Source organism: Danio rerio, chromosome 14 (genome assembly GCF_052040795.2).
Source record: "Danio rerio strain M-AB ecotype USA chromosome 14, GRCz13ab, whole genome shotgun sequence".
NCBI classification, from domain to species: Eukaryota; Metazoa; Chordata; class Actinopteri; order Cypriniformes; family Danionidae; genus Danio; species Danio rerio.
The window spans coordinates 41,318,909-41,340,785 of NC_141034.1; the positions used below are offsets into that span (position 1 = coordinate 41,318,909).

At 35.2% G+C, this 21,877-nt stretch overlaps 1 long non-coding RNA gene across 1 annotated transcript in view; it reads right to left on the minus strand.

The window, feature by feature from the left end:
* LOC147834003 (uncharacterized) overlaps positions 1 to 17,761 on the minus strand; it is a 152,227-nt gene extending 134,466 nt beyond the window's left edge. The window contains exons 1-2 of the long non-coding RNA XR_015506988.1: positions 17,758 to 17,761; positions 16,889 to 16,944 (exon numbers count right to left, since the gene is read on the minus strand). This is a non-coding gene — a long non-coding RNA (uncharacterized LOC147834003). The remainder of the gene's footprint in view (positions 1 to 16,888; positions 16,945 to 17,757) is intronic.
* Positions 17,762 to 21,877: the final 4,116 nt, after the last annotated feature.

Sequence of the window (21,877 nt, forward strand, 5' to 3'; positions counted from 1 at the left end):
GAAAATGAATATTGGAGAGCTAGTAAGTCAAGGGGAAAACTGGCCGAATCGTATAACAAAGATGCTGGGATGTGACACATATGGTGGCCCAGTAGTGCACAACACAACAAAACTTAAAAAAGCAAAACATAAGTTCACAACACAAGGTAAACAAGCCACAGCGCTACAGAGGCAAGACAAAACACTGAGATATACATTTAAAAAAGCAAACATAAATTCACAAAGCAACACTGGAAAAAAGAAAAAAAAACAACAACAACAACCACAAACCAAATATAAGTTCACAACACAATAGGAACCACTAAGGGCAAGTGGTCTGTGGAAGAAACGATCACTCACATATGCAGGACAAATAGAGTTGGTTATAACTGGCACTTTCTTATCATATTGTTTTAAGTTTAATGCATCGTCATCAACACACTGGTTTTATCAACACACGGTTTATCATTAAGCCATTCATTTTCTTTCAGCTTAGTTCCTTATTTATCACAGGTCACCACAGCGGAAAAAAACACCAAGTATTCTCGCATATGTTTTATGCAGTGGATGTCCTTCCAGCCGCAACCCAGTACTGGGACATACAATTTATACATAGCGGCAAAATTAATCCAAAGTCTTAACACATTTGCTGAAAAATATTACTTCTGCATCTCAAAAGAAGGTGGATCAAATGCTTAATGCCACTACTATTTAACATTCATTTTGATATTTAGTTTTTTCTAAAATTTACCATTTTTTAAGTGTGACAGCAAATCATCCAGACCCCTGCTAAAAAAATTAAAGTAAAAATAAATAAATAAATAAAATAAGTTATTCAAGCAATTTCTTTTTTACACATATTGTGGCAAAATGTATCCAAAGCCGTAACACATTTACTGAGTAGAGATTACCTCTGCATTACAAAATAAGGTGGATAAAATGTTGAATATCATTACTGTAGGGTATAGAAGGACTTTTATTTCATTTTCATTGATTTCATTGATTTTATTTCATGTAAACAGCTTTTCATCTCGTTTTATACTTGAACAACTAAATGAATGTTTGAGTCTATTTAACCGATTATATTTTAATTACATTACAACATTAATGCTGTAATATGAACCATAGATGAAAAACACTTGCTGTGCATATACCCTATTAAACACTCATTTTTATATTTACTTTTTTTTTTATTCAGTCTTTTTGTGTGCGACAGCAAATTATCCAGAATTCCTCATAAACAAATATAAATACTTGTAAAAATTAAATAGAATTATGCAAGCAATTTCCCGTTTTCCTTAGATTTCCACAATTGCCCCCTAGTGGTCAGAAGAATTTCCATTGTGTTTTGGCTTGATTCCCTTTTGTTTTGGACTTATGTTTGCTTTTTAAATGTTATTGTGTTGTGGACTAGTGAGCCACCATAGCAACATGACCCAACAAAAAACAAAAACAGAATCCACTGAAGAACAGCAACATTCCTAAAGACAGATTTCTAGAGAACCAAAACGATGTCAAAAAGAGAGATAATACCAGAAAGGGAGAGCGGAGGAGAAAGTATAGTGAAGAAGAGATGGAGAGAGAGAGAGAGAGAGAGAGAGAGAGAGAGAGACAGACAGGGGTACCGAGAGAGACATAAAGCAGCAGGAGAAACAAGAGACGGCTGATTGCCAGTGCTCTGTCAGTCTGGATGCTAATTAAAGGCCCTCTCTCTCAGTGCACTCTGCAGTCAGCCGCCAATTTCCACAAGCATTAGCTGGCATGGCCGCTGGCATCCCCTTGCCCCTGCCTTCATTGCCTGTCATTTTGTGAGGAAAGGGCACTCACATCACCAAGCCAACCTGTGATTTGAACAGGAGATAATGGAACAAAGAGAAGAGCATCTATTTCACACATACATATTGCTTGGTGCAAAGGTGCAGTCACAGGACTACACACACATACACACACACACACACACAGCACTGGCGTTTCCTTTGAGAAGGCAGCAAAAACCATGCTGATGAGAAATTAATCGTCCAAAATCAATGAATTATGTATAAAGTTCTCTAAAGTCAAGCTGCCGAGAGCAAAACCATTGGATAATATTTCCGAGGGGAGGCGGCATCTCTTTTAGCCACTTTACTCTTGAAAATTAAACACACATGAAAGACATGTAATCTTTGACGAACTCTGTAATTACTGTTCAACATTTTAATTGCACTTATAAGGTGCAGCTCTGTTGGGAATGTTCGAAATTCTAAAGTATTTTCCTCCTTAGGCAATAAAGCATAAAAGTGACCCTGTTCCTCCTTAATGAAAATTGTCTGAATGTGCTTACAGATGTGTAGGAAATCCACTTGTTCAGGGCCAGGTGATTACAGTCTGGCAGAACAAACTGACTACTGATCAATGAAATGCTTCTATTCACGTTATGCACATTTTAGGATACTAAGAAAGAACATCAAATTTAAAGTGCATGAACTGTTCGATGAGTACGTTTACATGGACACCAATAATCTGATTTTAATGCGATTAAAACAATACTCTGATTAAAGGTCTGAGCACACCGAGAGATTTTTTGCTAGCGTTTTTCATTTATGTTTAACGCCTCATGACTAAATAAAGGCCGTCAATGTGATCATGCAAACCAACGCGCAAAACTACAGGTGTAAAAGCGTAATTTAAAAAAATTAAAATGCTTCAAGCACGTTCACGTGCACGGAGCTGCTGAGGTTCAAGCTCAAAACTGTCAATGTGAGAGCACATTGAAGAAGATGACAAATTGAAGAACGTGGAGCTGCTTATTGTTCTGGTGAACAATAATATTTTTTACTACTTTAATCATTCATAACAACAAGCATGTCAACATTGTCTTCTTCTTCTGTGTAACAAGTGGGTGTCAGAAGCGTAAAGTTGTGTAGCGCCATCTAACGTCAAGGAGTGATTTTTGCATACTCTTTTGGTTGACGCCAGTGAATATCGCTTGGGTTTAAATCCGAAAAAACGAAAAGCGTCCCGGTGTGTACAAGCCTTAAGACTCTATTATGTAAACAGCAGTTTTTATGTGTGAATTATGTGCTATAACATTTAAAACGAGATTGTGAAAGGAACTTTCAAAAAGTAACTCATGTAAACACCTTAATTATATAATTATGTTATTTAGATTAAGCTAAAAAGTTTGTTTACTGATGTCCATATAAACATAGAAAACATGTATAAATGCCAATTAAAACACATTTGTAAGAATGCTAATCATTTAATGCATTTGTTTATATTGCAAAACCTGTATTTTTCGCCAACAAGGTCTATACACATTCCAAAGGCAGATGCTAATAAGATCAGGGCATGGCTAAGGCTCCGTTTATACTAATATGTTTTAGTTTTGTAATGCATACATTTTGCTACGGTTACACCTTCAGTCCACACTACACCAGAGTTTTTCAGCCCTGAAAACCCTGAAGAGTCCATTTTGAGTGCGGATGGGGAAAACAGAGACATCTGAAAATGAAGGCATAGCTGCAGACATTTGACTATCTGATTGTGGCTTTTTCCTCAAAATTAAGTAGCCTATACACAAAGTTCAGTCTTGAATCCTTTGCTCATAAGATCAGACTTCGCAAGTTTGATATGGAGAACAAACTCCAGAGGACACGTCATGTAAACAGTATTATAACATCATGTACATCATCCTGGCGTTGTTTCAATCTATCTTACCAATAAAACGAAAACATGGTAAAAGGAACTGCCTGTTTTCATTTTGATATTAACTTAACGGACAACAAAAATGTTGAGGCATTGTGTAACTACATATTTATACGACCGTCATCTTCACTGTATGCACATTTATAACACAGATTCTAAAACATAACAGTCTTTCATTTTCATTGAAAAATACGAAACATGGGGCGATGCGGTGGCGCAGTAGGTAGTGCTGTCATCTTACAGCAAAAAGGTTGCTGGGTTGAGCCTCGGCTGGGTCAGTTGGCGTTTCTGTGTGGAGCATTTTCTCCCCGCGTTCGCTTGGGTTTCCTCCGGGTGCTCCGGTTTCCCCCAAAGTCCAAAGACATGCGGAACAGGTGAATTGGATAAAATAAATTGTCCGTAGTGTATGAGTGTGAATGAGTGTGTATGGATGTTTCCTAGAGATGGGTTGCTGCTGAAAGGGCACCCTTTGCGTAAAACATATGCTGGATAAGTTGGCGGTTCATTACGCTGTGGCGACCCCAGATTAATAAAGGGAAAAGAAAATGAATGAATGAATGAATATGAAACATAGCATTTTTTTTCGCTTGATATCAGTTTTAATAATCAATAATGACCTCAGATGTGTGCAGGCGCTGCATCGCATGACAGAGTTTGTGTGTAGTCACATGATGTGCATTTTCAGTGGTGTAGTTGGGACAAAGAGCTGTTTAGAAACACTAGATGAAATACCAGTGTGGATTGTTTTCATTCTAAAATGCCGTTTAATTGTATTAAAAATTAACAGGGGCCTAGGATGTGTGTGTACCTTGGGGTTTTTATGATGTGATCACCTGTTGATTGTTTAGTTTGTATGTCTCAGTATTTGAGCTTTGTTCACACTGTAAAAAAATTCCATTATTTTACTTTTTTTCAGGCAGTTGGTTAAATTACAGAAATTTACTGCAAAATAATGGACGTTAAATTACAAAACTTTCCTTAAATTTGAATTTCCTCTAAATTTCTGTAATTTTTGTCTATTATTTTACAGTGAATTTCTGTAATTTAATGGTCATTATTTTATATTTTCCACCGGCACCCCAGCTCCAGAAAAAACAAAAACAAAAAACAAACAAACAAACAACAACAACAACAAAAAACTTTAAATAATAGATTTTATTTAATTATTTATATTTATTAATTTTTTTTACAGTGCACATTTGTTACATTTGCTCTCTCTTTTCCTGCTCTGGTTCTTTTCTGGTCTACTCCTCTCCTACTCTGGAGTCTATGTATTCTGGCTCTACTGTTATCTGGCTCTCTCTTTAGGTCTGCTCTCTGCTTATCCTCTCTCTCTCTTTCTCTCTCTTGCTTTATTTACATTTAGGCTGGGTACAATTACTATCATATGTTATTATAATTTCATGTTTTATCTTTTTATACAGTTATTTTGTAACTAATGCAGCTTTATTACACAGTGATACCGGTAAATATGCGTAAACTTTCCGGATTTACAACCGGTAAATTAAAAAAAGCGCAGTTCACACAAGCAAGGATGTTACAGAATTTTTCCAGGAAAAAAAACATTCACACATCCATTCTAAAATACTGGTAAATTCTGACATCATTAACCAGAAATGACCTCTAAACAGCTGCACTTTATGTTTGTAAACATTTGACTACATTCCAAATTTTGTGGATGGATAAGTATTGTGAACAACTTTGATGAAAACATATAGAAAAACACTTTCGCATGTCGAGATGTACATAATATGCGTGTATGATGGTGCTCAACGGCGGCTTCACATGCAAGCACGAAGCATCACGCAACTGAAGGAAGCAAAGCTTGAATGTAAACAAACAATAGCTTATCATGAGCATCTTATTGAATATTATTTACACAGTTGGCATTAAGAAGGAACATAGAAACGTTATCTGACTAACATCTTACAGCTAAATTTGTCTGGAAAAATATTCAAAGGCTTTGATCTTCATAAACAGCGCAGATGGGAATGCGTTTGAATGTTCTGATTGGTTAAAGTAGACATCTCACGTCAGCGCGTTCTAGACATGAATGCGCTCTTTTCGGCAATCTTCCTTCTGCATTCACACAGCGCAGCATTCCAGCAAATTACCGGTAATGTTACAACTTCTCTTTCCGGCAAATAGCCGGAACAAATTTACCGGTATTTAAAAAAAAAAGCCTGTTCACACATACATAGCTTTCAGGAAAATTGCTGGTACTTTTCATTTAACATCATCCCTTAATTGCTCCATATAGCAATGCAATATAATTATGTAATAGCATGCTTCTACCTTTTAAAACTGCCCTTATTTATGTTTTTGGTATAAGATTGCAGAGGAAAGGTTTAACAAGAAATGTGCAGTTTTGCACTATCATACTGATAACTTTTTCAGTGATTTGGCAGAACTGTGAACTGTGTAGTTAAATCACAGTCCTACACATTTACCAAAATAAATTCTACAGTGCACAACAAAAGCTCTTTAATTTGAAATCTGGACTGACCAACACACCAATCACAACCTACACAACCTCTAACACTGTTTGTCTGTCTGTTTATTTATTTATTTTTTATTTGTTTATTTATTGCATAAATTCAATTTCTAAACTGGGTGGACGCACAGAAATTTTAACTTTTTTTAAAAGAAAAAAACAGGATGGAAGAAGGTGGATAGCAGGCTAAAGATGTCATTCTTTTGTTTGCTATATCTTACATTTCTTCTCCTTTCTAACTCTAGCTCCAATTCTCTTCTTTTAATTGGCTTGTCACAAGCTTCCTATTATGGATGGACTTTTCTCTCTCCATCTTTACCTCCATCTCTTAGTAAATGAGGTTGCACCCCCCCAAGCACTCTAATGCACTGTAGACACGGTATATTAAACATTTTGCGAGTTCACAGCGTGCATTGAAATAAATGTATAGAATTATTTATGTCTGACTTGCTCTCATGTATAATTCAAAGATTTATTAATTTGTGTGACCTTTACCCTCTAACGGTTCCTGTTCTTTAAAATTAATTAGCCTTTTTATAAGTGACTGAACAGACTCATACAGCCCTTCCTTGCTTTCATCGCCCACCAATGAATTTATGCCAGTGCTTCATCACTTCCTTTATCTCAGCATAATTCACTCATTTACCATCGCTTGCTGGTGAAAAGTTTAATAAGCATCCACAAGCTCTGGAGTTTCAGCTTAAGGTTACATATGTGAAAAAAAAGGGTTTTCAAGACACTAAGATTTCACTCAAGCTCATGGTTTCTATTTGAGAAAGGCTTCATAGATGACTGCACTATTTACACCAGAAATTGTTTCAGAATATTCTTTAATGTGAGGCAGCTGTTAGATCTCAATGATTACACATTGGTCAACTTTTAAGAAAAGCTATGGTACTATTGCCTAAAACCAACCCAGGCTCATTCTGAAAATGTACCTCTATTTGAATTTATTTAAAATTTTTTTTGCAGTTTTTGTTTTCGCAAATCTACCAGAGGCAGCTGTGTACGCTTTTTGAGATCTCAAATTTCTCTCGCAAGTGCCATTCGTACCTGCTGTTCTCAGGCAAACCTGCCTGACTGAATGACTTACTGACTGACTGATTAACTGACCCACCCTCCTCATTCTTTAAACCCAACCAATTGTATTGATTGACCCGCCCACCCACTTCCCTAAACCCAACCAACAATTTTCAAAAGCAATCCAGAAAAAGAAAAGCCCATTCCTGATTTGACCAAGTTTTCAGATTTTACAACATTCTCACCCTGTTATTAACTTTTAAATTAAATTTTTTTTGGATTCAGTTTTAGTCTTACCTACTTTCTGGAACGTTTCTTTGAAGAACTTGACCCCGTTGTCGTGATCAACTCCTCTCTGTGTCTCAAGTCCTTCAACATACATGGCCAGCTAACTGGACAAACTGGCAATATTGGGAAAGCTGCCCAAATGGAGGTAAGCAGTCAGCTGGTAAGTGTGAAAAGGAATGGCTTCATACTGCCCCGTAGCATTCATTTTAAAAATGAAATGCAGCCACACGTACTTCTGGGTACATAATTTACAATTTCCAGAAACATATATAGGGCTATGTTTTCAGAAAGAGTTTATGTTGTATAAATGCAGTAATATTGTGTATACCACTCAGATTATGGCATTCTGACCAGATTCTTGTCATGGGAAACAAATGTTACACTATTTTTCCTTGACCAATCATAGCTTGCTGTCTTTAATAATGTGCGCGATGTCATTAAGATGATAGCTTCTAAAAACAAAAGTATGAACAAACATCATGAAGGCAGGAATTCTGTTACCATGCATCTACAATACTTTCATATGTTGAATAATGTTTTAAACTGTGTACTGAAGAGTTTCTAACATCCTAAAGTAGGACAGAGACAAATACACATACTAAAGATGGTCAAATACAACATGCTATATAATATAAAACAATCAATTCTTGCATCCTGCTATGCCCTTGTTGTTGATGAGTTACCAAAACAATCTATGTGAAATTGACTGTGCCAAAGTTATACTGATTATTGTGCAGTCACAATCACAATCTTAACTCAAACACCCACACAATCTTATTTTGAAATGACAGATATCTACATATGTTTATTTAACTATTGATGATCACAGCTTTAAATTTAAAATGGAGATTGACCAAGGGAAATTATTATAAGTGAGCCTCTTCAGATTTTAGTATTTTAAAGTCCCTATGAACCAGAATCTGCGACCACTATTTTGTTTGTATTGTGACGCAGTTCCTAAAGAACAAAATATTAAATGAGAAAACAGTGAAAGTGTCTTTTTTAATTTAATTTTTTTTTTTTTTTTTTACTGTGAGCTGAATGGATGTAGTAAAGTAGGCATTTCATTCAGAAAGATCGGTAAAAGGGTTATATATATATATATATATATATATATATATATATATATATATATATATATATATATATATATATATATATATATATATATATATATATATAAATAAAACCCTTTTACTGATCTTTCTGAATGAAGTGACTACTTTACTACATCCATTCAGCTCACAGTAAAAAAAAAATAAAACATATCACCCCACATTAATAAAGAGACTAAGCCAAAAAGAAAATGAATGAATGAATAAATGAATGAATGGATTAAGGGCAGACAGTTTTTTTTTGTCTTAATGACATGTGCAGATGAATTATTCACTACAAAATTAGCAATAGAGTTAACAAAATCATATGGTAAAAACAAACAAACAACAAAAAAAAAACTCATGAAAAAATCTTGACTTTAAATTGATTAAAATGAAATCAAATCAAAAATTTTATTTAGTTAAAGCTTTCATGCACATTTTGTCAGTGAAGTACGGCTCTGTGATCATAAGTAAATCATCTCAAAATGCCAGAGGACGGTCTCACATTAAAACTGCAAATACAGTACACTGGCTTTATTTACAAATCTAGCATAAAAAACAAACTAAAACTGTTTGATTAATTGTGCAGCTTCAATTAAAAGTTGTTTCTATTCAGTGAAAAGCAACTGTTATTCTTTTTGTGTTATGTATTTGGTACAGTGGGTGTTAAATACAGGCCATAGCTGAAGAACAGAATTGCCCTTAAACACCATATTTCTTACTGGTTTCACTTTTATGACCATAGGTGCAACAAAGTCTGGCGGCAAAGTTCTCTGTGCATGACACCTTGTTTTTACCAATATACTTAATTGCTCCTTGGGACATATTCCTTGCTATTCAATCCATGCTGCAGATGGTGAAATGGAGAAACCTCCAATTTTTGTAACCCAAACACATTCCGAAACCCCATCCAGATGTAAATAAAAAACCTTTTAGAACTTAAAACTCACTCCAAATGGTATATAATGTGTTCGTTTGCAATCTATATGCTCCGCCCAGTAGCTAGTTAAAAATAATATATGCATGTACCAATAGACCCCTTTTGGGTGTTATATAGTATAGAAATGTGTAGATGCTATGTAATGTGTATTTAGAGTGTCATGTTTAGTACACTTGCATTTCTCCAGCTATTTTACAACACGTGCAAGATCATAACTTATACGGTTTACATGCATTAATGCTCTGAGTTTATGTCCCGCCATCCCTCCAGGGTGGATTCTTATTATGCATATGAGTGGCCCAGAGACAAAGAAAATCTCCCGCTCAAACTTTGCCCTTATAACATTGGTCAGTCAGTAAACAATGGGTGACTTGACCCATAGTTAAAACCCATCTATTCCCTAAAATCTTTGCAGAAGTTCTCCGCAGAGGATTTCCCAACAGCAGTGGAGATCCCTTTTCTGTGTCCACATTTCTTATTTTACAACAAATTATAGCTTAGTTTAAAGCTTGCGCCGCACATATCCTCCGATCAGTGCAGCAAACTCCATGCAACGACAGAGGATCTCTTAAAAGACGTCATCTTCCAAGCATAACAGAAAACTCACACAGCACGAGAAAGAACCACTAAATACAGGTATTTAGGCCCAATCCCAATTCCACCCCTTCAGTCTTCCCCTTATCCCTCGTTTTGCACGTTCTTGTAAAGGGATAGGGGTGTCCCAATTCTCTTTAGCTTGAAGGCGTAGGGCTAAGGGGAAGGGATGGATAGCCCTCAAAAGAGCGATTTTTCAGGGCTACACTCGAAACCAAGTGTAAGAAAATTTCCTAGAATACACCAGCCACAAATTAGAACACCCAGAAGGAGTTCCACAAATTAGTAATTTTTGTTATTAATACAAATTTTTAAAACAAACAAGCATATGTTTTAATACATTTATTTATTCATGTTTTACCATCATGCTTTAAAAAAGAAAAAAAAAGAAAAAAAGAAGCCAAAATAAAAACAGCTAAAATTTGCTATCTGTAATCCATAATAATAACTCCTGTATAGCAGCCCCACAACATTCTGACACTTGATGACACCTGAATAAACTGTCGCCTGCTGATTTCCAAAAATCTATTTAATTTTTATTAAATTATAAGAATTACCATATTTTATCCATAACTCACTGAAAAGAAAAAAAAAATAGTCGTTTATAGTTTTTATATATAGTTATTAAGGTCGCCTATTGTTACTAGTTATATCATATTAAAGCAAAAGCAATAGAGTCAGATGCAGCAGATTGATTTTATAAGAGCAGGTTAAACTTTCTGGCCAATTTACAGCATAAATAATAAAAAAAATAAAAATAAAACAAGGAATAGACTTGGGTCTATTGGAGTGTGAGTGTCATTGCATGCAAGGATTCTGTATTTAAAACCACCTCAGAGGAATTTGGGGGTCACGAGTCACTGGCATTGTCATTTTAGGGGTCGTGGGCTGAAAAGTTTGGGAACCCCTGATCTACTTCACAAGAAGTAGTTATAATTCCTAAATAATTTCTTTCTAAATAAAGAATTAATTGCAGAGTGTAATCTGATGAGAGGGCAAAGTCATTATTATGTTTATTTTGTTAAATTAACTATAAGTTAATTCTGAATATTCATAATAAATAATAACCTAAATTAATTAATCATTAATATTCATAAATTGAGCTAATTTTGCTACATGGGAGAATTATTTTTAATTTAAACCCAAAAAAATAACTTAATAAATTAATTCAATACATAAATCAATAATAAAAAAAAAAAAAAACAAAAAAAAAAAAACAGGAATTTCATTTTATCCAGAACTGTGCAGCTCTAATGTAAATGCCATTATACTGTATGCAGACATATGCATGTTTAAAATAGATTTTCCAGCAGGGTGGAAAGATCAAGGAAGAAGAGAGAAGCCTTAATGAATGCGGCACTACACATATAACAAAACATGAAGCACATGAAGAGATCCTTAGGAAACATCTTACAAGAGCTTCATCAAAATGTTAATTAAATCTCAAGACCACAGCAGCATGCGTCTATCTGTGTCTGTGTTCCGTTTATATGCGCTCATGTTGCCTTGACATAAAATCATCTACCCACACACTGTTCATAAAGGCCACATGGCTTCTTCCGGGGTCACAACGCTGAACCCACGCTAAACATTCAGTTAGCATCCTCATAGTGATCTATTAGCACCCTACAAGCAAACCCTTGCAGCCATTTTGCTACCGATGGTTCCCAGAAGTCTCCAAGCAAAGTGGGTATCTCTGTGCTTATGAGCTAAAAAATATAAACCGAGCTTAGAGCTTTGAATATGTCAACGAAGTCCTGAATTTGAGTGCGGGGGTTAAGGTTAGGGCCGCTGATGTAATACTCATGGGCAGCTTGTATGCTGAGCGTAGGCTGGATGTAGGTGTGTGTTGTAGTAGTGTTATCTCTCCAGGTAGGAGCTACGTACGACAGAGAGTAGGATAAAGTGCGAGAGGGTGAACATGAAAAATCTTATTTTTTTTACAAGCACTTCCCCTGCTTTGTTTTCTCTCAGGGAAATCATTAGCATAAACATTATAAAGGAAACCAAAGCAAAACACATGCTTGCAAATGCCTTATCCTGCAAATCCCGTACTCGAGAGACGTGCAGTGTGAATACGGCATCTCATAAAACTCTGCCAAGGTTGCGTGCAGCTTTGCTTTTTTAAATCTTATTTTAATGTGCGGTTTCCCACAAAAGGCCAGGTACGTGACTCATTCGCAACACCCACAAGGAAACACAATATTTTGGTGCAAAAGTATCTGAGCACGGATAAAGCAATTACAGAGCAGTAAAGAGATCAGAATGGTCGGCCATGTCTTCTGTGTGTGTGTTTTTTTTTTTTTTTAATCGAATGAGGTTCACTCAAGAAATACATACTGTGATACTGACAACTCTGACATGTGTTTGTAAAACTGAAACAGAAACTTTACAGCAATGTGCTCTTCATCAAATAGATCTGAATGAAATTGAGCAAACTGGATGTGTAACAATGACAATAAATTGGTAATGAAGTCATTGGGAGTTTTTAAGCACAGGATACAGTATGCTGACTTCTAACCCCAAATACGTTTTGTGTGCTGGATAAGAGTCGTTCTTGCAAATGTTTATTAAACCTTCAAGTTCACTTTTAAAATTGCATGTGACCCAGAGAGAGCAGTCTTTTTATGGGCATGATTCAAGAAACTTAATTTTTTGGTCTTTTTATCAAGTATAAAATTTTTGGGGAGATTATAAACATGAATATTATTACAGAAATACTAAGATAACAATTTATAATGCAGATTTAAACATGTATATCTATAGTACACTGTAAACAAATACTTTTCTTTTTTTGTCTTGTTGCTAATCCAAATAACAACTAACAATTCTTAAAGGGCCAGAAAATCTCCTAGGGTGTTTTAACACCTCTTACTTGAAAAAAGTCAGGCAAGTGATGGAGTCCAATTTTTTTAGGGGGGAGTGTTAAGTGGGAAAACTCTTTTTTGCATTAAAAAAAAAAAGTTTCATTTTGTGCACTACAGCTGATTTTCACAGAGGCAACACAAATATAGACAAAGGAAAGACAAAAAGTGATTCGGAGAGCAGCATTTACAGTGGATCTGAAAACACTATATAACTTTTCCATCCAAACTGTTGTAGTAATGGTACTGTAAACTTAGTAATTTCATTCATTTTGACTGTTTTCAAAACCTGAGAAAGTACTGTTGATGATAGTAACTTTACCATCTGAATAAAAAAAAAATCTTAAATACATGAAAATTAACACAAACTGGTGGCAAATCTGTACTTCATAATTTTTCTTATAGCGACAAAGCTATTTCATGCATATTAATGAGGGTGCATCTCATTCATAATAGAGCGTGCTGATTGGTTTAAACCCACAAATATTCTTACGTCAACACAAAACACAAGATGTTTTGCTTTCACTAGTGGCAGCTGATTTGGTTGTTTTAAGGAAAATTTCACCTAATTTTAGAATATTAATTTAAGATATTTGGATCATAAACAAGTCAAAAACTGTAAGTAAGAAAATTATTCGGTTAAGCTAATTATGAACAATATTTGTACAGCATTTATTAACTGTAGTTCAACATTTAGTAATGCATTATTAACATCCAAATTCATATTGGTTAACATTAGTTGATACACCATGAGTTAACATAAACTATAATGAATAAATGTATTTCATTAAAAGGCACCTGTGATGAAAATCATCTTTTGGAAGCTGTTTAGACAAAACCATGTGTGATTTTTGGGTGATATAAAGCCAGTAAGTCTCTCTTTTTAAATTTTCTGACATTAAAATAGGATCCAAATCCTTTTCAATTTGAGACCTATTGCAACGTGATATAGAAGTGTGGTTTCCTCACTCACCAAATTGATTGACATCCGATATTATCATGTCTCCGTAATAATGCGCATAATCATATCAACAAGACAGGATGTGCACAAAGCAACTGGGCTTAAACGATCTGTTCAACTTTCTGTGATCATCAATCATCATCAAATGTGATCAAGGATGAGTTTTACAAGTTTAAATCATTTTAAAGCAGTGCATGTTTGTAATGAATTACAATAATTTACTTTAGCTTCACTTTATCACCACAGCTGCATGTCAGTACAATTATAAAAGAAGACGCTTCAATCCTGGTTTGAGGATGTTTATTTTGTTTAAGTTTATATTGTAAATTAACATAACTTATTTCCATGCAGCAGTTGACAATTATGTGTACCCTGTCACATTTGGCATGAAAAAAAAAAAAAAAAACAGGGAAACGTGTGTGTGCAATCTTTGTAATGGCAGTGTGTGCGACTTATTGTTGCAGAATAGCTTGAATCAACTCCACAACAAATACATCAAATAATTATTGGAAAAGTTCTTACTGTTTGTCACAAGCATTATGTGAGATCTGCTTCCATCATTTCGGTCACTGTGTGTACTGACGGAGCAGATATTGAAGCACACTCTGAAAGGCACATGGGAACAGTGGGTGGGGAGAACCAGCATTAAAGGCACAGGCAACAAAAACAGCTAAAATGTGTTCAGAGCAAAAAATTCCAATATTCCAAAAGGTTTAATAAATAATCTGATGGGTGTTTTGAGTTGAAACACAAAAGACTTCTCTTAAAAGGGGTTAAAATAGGTGCCCTTTAACTAATGTTAACGAACATGGACACATACTGCAATAAATATATTGTTCATTGATTATTCATGTTAGGAACTAACCAGTTAAACCAAATAAAACCTTATTGTAAAGTGTCACAATTCCCTCTTAAAAATCAACTTAATGCTTTAAAGAACCAACCTGCATTTTTTACAATAGGCCTAAATAAAACTGATAAAACTGGCTGCCTAACAGCCACACTGAATCCCTAGTAAAGTCATTGGGAGTTCGTTGAATAATTCTTCAGTTTTTGGAGAGAAGTTGTGAGAACAAGGTATGTGTGCAGCTGTCAGCATTGCCCTGGGCAGCCACATGGATGAGCTGGATGGAATAATCAATGACACCTGTCAGCAATGAAAGCTCATCATGGGAGAGGACGAAAGACTTCCCCAGTCAGGTGAACAGTGGCTCTCATAACACTAATATAATGCTGGCAGAATAGATAAAGTCAGCAAGATACTCGCGTATGTCCTGTACTACCCTTCATTTTGACTGCTCACTCCTTGACAGCTGTACTTCATGGGAATATACATATATATTTTTTTCTCTTCCTAGTGGACTGGTCAATTGTGACTAGCTGTCAAATCCAAATTAGTACTCAATGTAAACATACAGCTATTTAGATGGATAAACCTCTGCCATCGTTAGACAGTAGATCTTGGTGGTTTCCACTTTACTGTACCACACATTCACCGCACAGTTCTGCACATTGACGCTCCTCTCACAGACAATGATTTGTGTCTTAGCAAGTTACTTTAAGCAGCACTCTTTACTATACTTTCCTACCCGCCGCTAGCCACTTCCCTTGCTATCATTCAGCAGAAGAACCTCTCAATTTACATAACATTGACTGGATGCTTGGGGTGTCCCAATCAAGTTATTTTGTGCTCCTGATCCAATCCTTGTTATTTATACTGAGCATCAGACAACATATTTTTTTCAAGTGCTAGGTGCACAAACTTTAAATATACAATTGGTAAAGTTTTAGACAGTCTGATGACAGATAAACCATAATAAACAAACTTCAGGTAAATCATTACAAAACAAACCCATTAAATATGCAATGGATTGATGCTTAAAGTGGTAAAACAAGACCTCAGGTGAGTCTGGATCACAAAACCTTGTCTTGTGTGCACTGCTTAATCTTGGGGATCAGCCTAAAATACAATGTATAAGTCAAAAACATTTAAATTTTATGCCAAAAATCACTAGAATGCTACGCAAAATTCACCTTCCATGAAAACATTTAGCACAATTTGTTCCATAAATCTATCAAAACGTAATATGTATTGCTAAGAATGAAAGTAGGAAAACTTTAAAGAAGATTTCTTTTGTTTTTTATAATACATTTTTTTTGTATTTTTTGTTTTTTATAATAAGTTAATAGCCCATTTTTTTTTATTTTTATCAAAATGTTGAGTCTAATCGTCAGGATTGATCCTTGTTATTTTCATTACAAAGTTCTTGACTTTATCCATCCCTAGAGCCCCTGGAGGAAAAGAAATCTATCAATGACTTAGGATGTTTTAAACTATTGAATGCTTCATTGGCTTTTCAATTCAACTTCTAATGGAAATCCAATGACAGTTATATGGTAAAAGATGATGACATGGAGAAGAAATGGATTTAGAGCATGTGTTATGCTGCCTCCACATTTACATCTAACTGCTGAAGTTTGATCAGACACTATGGTGACAATAGTGTAGGAACAATAGAGATGGCAGAGTCCTGTTTTTTTTTTTTCTAGTCAAATTTTTTTGCACCACCTTTTCATTATCGCCTTTTAACTTTGTCATAATGTAGCTACAATTCTCCACAATACACACCAAGAGGAAATTAATTAATAATGATAATTATGCAAATATATTGACACAAAATTATGTGTCAAATATATTGACACATAATGGCAACCAATATTAGCAAACACCTATTTTACATAAATAACGTTCAAATAATTGTTTCAGTGAAAGACAATTTTGGTAATTCTGACCTCCCACTCACCATTTTTCATTAGACCATATCCAGTTGCATACAGTTAAGCTAAAATAATAAAATTGATCATTAGCTAAGATTGAATCTTTCACATATGCACATTCATGGTAGTTTTAAAGGATTTCAACATTCGTAAATTAATTGTTTTTACTGGTCAACTCTTTTAACTTACCTTTGAGCGTACTTCCAGCTGCCACTGGCAATCAAATCCTACTTCGGTTGTTGCACCTGTTAGAAATGAAAACAGACAGACAATAAGAAAAAATATCAATAGTACTTTGGTTTTTTGGAGTTACTATATATATATATATATATATATATATATATATATATATATATATATATATATATATATATATATATATATATATATATATATATATATATATATATATATATATATATATATTTAATAAAATTAAATTGATTGATTAAACATTTTGATGAAATGTTTGCCAAGGGGGCACAAGAGCTAAATAAATTTAATTCATTTATTAATTTACCTTCGGCTTATTCCCTTTATTAACCAGGGGGCGCCACAAAGGAATGAACCACCAACTTATCCAGCATATGTTTTACACTGTGGTTGCCCTTTCAACAGGCACCCAGTACAGGGAAACAACCATAAACACATTCAATTAACCTATATTAAGTAAAACAGCCTAAGTAATAAATAAAATAAATGAACAAACGAACCAAACAACCAAAAAAATCAATGAACAAACCAATCAACTAACAAACAAACCAAAGAATGAATGAACCAACCAACGAAAGAACGAATGAGTGAACCAACTAACCAACCAACAAACCAACCAACGAATGAACCAACAAACAAACTAATAAACCAACCAACGGAAAAACCAACAAACGAACCAACTAAAACAACAATGAACCAAGGAACCAACCAACCATACAACAAACAAATGAACCAATGAACAAACCAATGGACGAACCAACGAATGAACAAACCAACCAACAAACAAACAAACAACAAAAAAAAAGAGAGAGAGAGAGAGAGATCATCCCAAATTTAGTATATACCCATAACCATATTGTTCATATCAAGGTAAGTACAAAAACAGATCCCAAATTCGACATACTGTATGTTGTTTATTTTTGTCAACAGTGCTGTCTTTGCTATGCATTATGGTTGTTGCATACAGTAAGTATAACTAAAAGTCCACATATGTGAACTAAATAATAGAGCAAAAACATAAATGATGCTTGTATAAGTTTGTCCCTGTCTGTACCTTCTGTAGATATAACACCACAAATCGGAAGAAAAAAGGAGCCTGAAATCAATCTCTGTGATAGTAACCAAAGTGGCTCTCTTTCTCTCTCTCCATCTCTTTTATCACACACTCAAACGCAAAGACACACTGCCAAGTACACACATTTTGCTGAAACCTAATAATCCTCACATGCATATTGTGATGGGAAAGGCAGACAAGGTGGTTAATTGGCTCCCCACTCGAGTGACAGGTACAGTGGAAATTTAAACTCTGCGACGGGAAAGAGGGTGATATTAAGTACTGAAAGCAGTGCATTAAATTATAAACCTCCCATCAGTCACACCCATACCCACACACACATACATACACGCTCACACACACACCGAGCAGATGAATTGTCTGCTGTCAATTCTTCTTTCTTAAATGCATGCAGGGCTGGAATCATTAGCCGTTCCTGGCCCTGGAGCGAGAGAGGCTGACAGAGAGATCTTTAACTGTAATAGATGTCAGACTTAGCGAGACTCTCTTCATAAGTGCCAATCTGCAGCCACGCAGGTAGCAGCTGGGGAGGAGAGCCAAGGAAGAATAATGATGAAGAGAGAACGACAGGAACGGAGAGAGAGAGAGAGACAGGGAGAGAGACTTTTAAAGTCTCTTTATTTGCTAAAGGTAAACTATTGTGCAAGTAAAGCATATAAATGATGATGGCATAATAATAATAATAATAATAATAATAATAATAATAATAATAATAATAATAATAATAATAATAATAATAATAATAATAATAAGTATTATTATTATTATACTGAATACATTTAATCATCAAGTACACCACCTGACAAAAATCTTGTCATTGATCCCAGTTGTAAGAGTAACCAATAATAATTTAATTTCTAGTTGAAAAAGTGGCAAAAGGTAGATTTTTCTGATAAATCACCTGTTGAATTGCATCCAAATCATCACAGATACCGCAGAAGACCTATTGGAACCCGCATGGACCCCAGATTCTCACATAAATCAGTAAAGTTTGGTGAAGGAAAAATCATGGTTTGGGGTTACATTCAGTATGGGGGTGTGTGAGAGATCAGTAGAGTGGATGGCAACATCAACAGCCTGAGGTATCAAGACATGTGTGTTGCCCATAACTTTACAAACCACAGGAGAGTGTGAATTCTTTAGCAAGATAGTGCTCTTTTTCATACTTTAGCCTCCACATCAAAGTTCCTGAAAGCAAAGAAGGTCAAGGTGCTCCAAGATTGGCCAGCCCAACACTAGGTATGAACATTATTGAGCAGGTCTGGGGTAAGATGGAGGAGGCGGCATTGAAGAAGAGTCCAAATAATTTCAATGAACTCTGGGAGTCCTGCAAGAACGCTTTCTTTGCCATTCCAGATGACTTTATTAATACATTATTTCATTGAGTCATTGCAGAGATGTATGGATGCAGTCCTTTAAGTTCATGGTAGTCATACACAATATTAATATTTTTTCACTGCACCATGACTTTATATTCTATACTGTACATTATTTTCTGTTAAGTGACCTTTGCAAGATCTTTGTCTAAGCAAAGTCAGACCTTACTGTTCTATTTAAATAACTAAAAATCAAGGCATGATCATATTGTATTGAGGTAAAATAAGCGTAATCTAGACGCCTTTGCCTTTTATATGAGCCACTTCTGATGCCAAATGATCAACTAAAAGTGGAGTTATTCTTTGTTGTTGCTAAAGCTTTTTTTAGGTAGTGTGCTTTAAACTGATAGAATTTGTTTGGTACAGAAAAAATAAAATAAAATAAAAACTAAAGCTTTTTAATGTCATTTCGTTTGAAATGCCCTTTTCAACTTTCAATGAAAAAGAAAAAAATATCACTGATGACTATTTTACTTTGACAGCAAAATAATATGTTATATTTTTAAGTGTATTAAAACACAAAATAGTTACTTTCTAAATTTACATTTTGGTCAAAAAATCATCTTTCAAAAACATTTAATAAAACAGATTAACTCCAAAATATTGAGCAATATTGTAAAGGTCTATATATTAGTCCCATGATGGAACTAATAGTATGGGTGAAGGTTAAATGTGTGTAAGCTTTTTTTAGCACATGTGAAAACAAATATTTTTGTTTGTATCTTAATTTGTTTCCAGCTCCGAATTTAATCTGACTCCGATTTCTAATAATTTTAGTTTTGCTTCATGCAATTCAAGCTGATTACCTTAAAGGTTGGGATTTAGATCGATTAACCTAATAAATCCTTATTTTCAATTATTGGTTCATTGTTTACCCGAAGTCGCTTAAAGTCAAAGTGCTGGCCATTTCCATCTGCTCATGGACACATCCTCGCCAGTTCTGGTTTTAGATAGAGGATATAACTGGAAACTAATTTTCTTTAAGTCAGGGGTGTCCAAACTCGGTCCCGGAGTGCCGGTGTCCTGCATATTTTAGTTCCAACCCCAATTAAACACATCTGAACCAGCTAATCAAGCTCTTTCTAGGTATACTAGAAACTTCCAGTGTGGAGTGTTAAAGGAAGCTGGAGCTAAACTCTGCAGGACTCTGGTCCTTCAGGACCGAGTTTGGATACCCCTGCTTTAATTATCTTAGGCCGCCCCATGCTTGCTCATACATAAAGAAAGTTTGATTTAGCCACTAGATTATATCATACTAAGTCAGTGGTTGTCAGAAATCAACAGGTCTCTAATGCTCCGTCCATTGAGCCTGAATATATTAACAAATCCTGGTTGTAGGCTGCAGAAACATCAGCCTAAACAATCTACTAGATTTGAGTGATTTCAGGATAAATGAGAGTTAAACAAGAATTTTTTATTTATTTGTCAGGCAAAAATTTTCCATTCCAATTCACATAATTAAACAAAATAAGCCAATCAAGATTGTACAACATTAATTACCCAAATATTTATTTCAGTTCATTACAGTTAGAGATTAATACCTATCATTTATTTTTGTCAACCACATTCATTCATTCATTCATTCATTCATTCATTCATTCATTTTCTTGTTGGCTTAGTCCCTTTATTAATCCAGGGTCGCCACAGCAATGAACCGCCAATTTATCCAGCAAGTTTTTACGCAGTGGATGCCCTTCCAGCCGCAACCCATCTCTGGGAAACATACACACACATTCACACACACACACTCATACACTACGGACAATTTAGACAACCTAATTCACCTGTACGTACTGCATGTCTTTGGACTGTGGGGGAAACCGGAGCACCCGGAGGAAACCCACGCGAAGGCAGGGAAAACATGCAAACTTCACACAGAAATGCCAACTGAGCCGAGGTTCGAACCAGCAACCCAGCAACCTTCTTGCTGTGAGGTGACAGCGTTACCTACTGCACCACTGCCTCGCCCCATGTCAACCACATAAATAAATTAAAAAAATACTAGAAAAAACTAAATTGTAGACATATATTCTACTTATATGAATCATCAAATCTTCTTGATAAATAAAGCATATACAGTTTCCTGCTTCTTTGTAACTGTCAGTATTATTAGAATATGTTCCTTCCTAAACTCTAGACTCTCAAGAGAATGGAGGTGCATGACCTATCCGCATTACATAGAGGACTTTCAGAGGGTATTTTCAGAGATGTTTTGGGCAGGTAGACCCCCTGCAGCTGAAAATCTTAGTTCAGGAAAAAAAACAGAGAAGATGCGTCTAATGAGTCTATAGGTCTCTGGAACCAACTCTCTGCCAAATGAACTAACCTGATGCCAAGCCTGGAAGCCAAATTATCTGCAGCCATCCATCCATTCGTTCTCAGAAAATGTGAAACGCTGGTTGAGCCTGCAGTCCTCAGAGTCTTCCAGCATTAAAGTGATTCACACTTCAACCACTGAGAATCATTTAGCTGAAAATATCTTTCAAAGATCACACCAAAAGAAATACAGGGAAA